The sequence below is a fragment of the Hemibagrus wyckioides genome, linkage group LG09, assembly GCF_019097595.1.
Source record: "Hemibagrus wyckioides isolate EC202008001 linkage group LG09, SWU_Hwy_1.0, whole genome shotgun sequence".
NCBI lineage: Eukaryota > Metazoa > Chordata > Actinopteri > Siluriformes > Bagridae > Hemibagrus > Hemibagrus wyckioides.
Window position 1 is genome coordinate 1,403,458 of NC_080718.1, and position 2,439 is coordinate 1,405,896.

The following is a 2,439-nucleotide window of genomic DNA, read 5'->3' on the forward strand; positions in this document are numbered from 1 at the left end:
GACCAAACAATTATTTCAGGTCTTGTGTGTGGCACATGTTCCATAATACTTTGTGCCAAGTAAGAATGTCACTTTTGAGACTCCTGAAAGGCTTATTGAAATTTGTTAAATATTTCAAGGACTGGGGAAAAAAAGGTTGATTGTAATATCTCACAGTTAAACTGCAACTATTGTTTTACTGTTAGGTAAAAGAAAAAAAAGGTTGTTTTTTTGCATAAAAGTTAGTAATAGAAGTAAAGAATCCCAAAGATAGTGCTTTACTTTTAAAGTGGGAAAGATGTGATGTTATGAATGATTACATGTAATTTTGGTTCCGGGTGTGTGTGTGCGTCTGGGCCAGTTTAGAGGGGCACCGCAATTTGTGCTATAAGAAATGTTGTGTGCGCACGTGCAATATGCTAAGTAAAGTGAAGTGGCTAAAAAGACATTGAAGCTCTCCAGCATGTTGATTAAAACATAAAAGAGGGCATCACATTTAGTGCTACATCACATACACACATATGGTCCACAGTGTCAGTGTGAAATGCCACAGAAATGCCATTGTTTGTATCTGGAATTAGCCTGAATTAGCATATTTATGTTTACATTATATATATGAAATTCCTCACAAATCACCATGAGCCAATGTGCGGTATATATACGTGCAATTCTGCATTCTTTATTCTTCTGTTCATTTGTTTATTTCAGACTTACATATTGCACACAGAACTTCTGGATAGTGTAGTCGACCAGCACCGTTACATCCTCCACAGACACCCTCACACATCCGTACAGCCAGCAGCCCTGCTCTGGCCAGTACTGACAGCATTTTTCCTAGAAACACACGCAGATTCAGAACCATTTAACCTTTGCAAGCATTTCCAGAGCTAACTGTGTGCTATATTTATGTGTTTTACCTCTTTTCTCTCTCGTATGTTAGTCAGCATGACTATGGTGGCAGATTTGTGCTCCCAAACCATTCTCCAGAAATCAGCCACTGTCTCCAGGTTCGGACCTGCAAACAGACCTTTTTAAAGCTTTCCAACAGAAAGTCATGACATTCAGTAAATTCATTCTGACATTCACTCTTCTGATCTGTATGCTGTGTAACGTGTGGGTGACTGCTTCTGTGTTATAATCTTGAAAACTGATGAAACCCTCAGATGAAAGGTCACTTACACTGACTACTAGCTGTAGTTAACTGCAGGAACTGCACAACACTAACTTGGTGTCACAAAACAATTTGTTTAGAGTTTAACCCTTTTTATCATCATACTATTTAACTTATCAAACATTTTCAATTAATATAAACAAATGAATTATTTTCTCGCTGCAAATCCGATCCAAAATTAACCACCACTGTGGAGCGTAACAACACAAAATAATTCAACACTGAACCCCCAAAACAAACAGAAATTTTCCTCTTGTAAGCTGTGAAACATTTTTTCTAGGGTGAGCATACATAGTGAGGAATGATTAACTGCCTTTACAGATGAAACCAGATGTTTACATACACTTTATAAAAAGACACATAACCTTTTTTCTCACTGTCTGACATTAAATCAGACTAAACTTTTCCCGTTTTAGGTCAGTTAGGATTACCAAAATTATTTGTATTTGCTAAGTGCCAGAATAAGAGAGAGTGAGTGAGAGAGAGAGAGAGAGAGAGAGAGAGAGAATTTTTTTTTTTTTTTTTTACTTTCTTCAAAGTCAGAAGTTTACATACATTTCCTTAGTATTTTAAAGCATTGCCTTTAAACTATATGACTTGGGTGAAACGTTTTGGTTATCCTTCCACAAGCTTCTCACAATAGTTTACTGGAATTGTGGCTTATTTCTCCTGACAGAACTGGTGTAACTGAGTCAGTTTTGTAGGCCGCCTTGCTCCCACATGCCTTTTCAGCTCTGCCCACAAATTTTCTATAGGACTGAGATCAGGGCTTTGTGATGGCCACTCCAAAACATTGAGTTTGTTGTCCTTAAGCCATTTTGTAACTAATTTGGTGGTATGTCCATTTGGAAGACAGATTTGCAACCAAGCTTTAACTTCCTGGCTGATGTCTTGAGATTGATTCAATATTTCTACATAATGTTCTTTCCTCATGATGCCAACTATTTTGAGAAGTGCACCAGTCCGTCCTGCCGCAAAACACCCCCACAACATGATGCTGCCACTCCCGTACTTCACAGTTAGGATGGTATTCTCAGACTTGCAAGCTTCCCCCTTTTTCCTCCAAATATAACAATGGTCATTATGGCCAAACAGTTCAATATTAGTTTCATCAAACCACATTACTCCAAAAATTAAGGTCTTTGTCCCTGTGTCCATTTGCAAACTGTAATCTGGCTTTTTTATGTTGTTTTTGAAGTAATGGCTTCTTCCTTGTTGAGTGGCCTTTCAGCCCATGTCGGTACAGGACTCGTTTCACTGTGGATAATGACACTTTCTTCCCAGCTTCA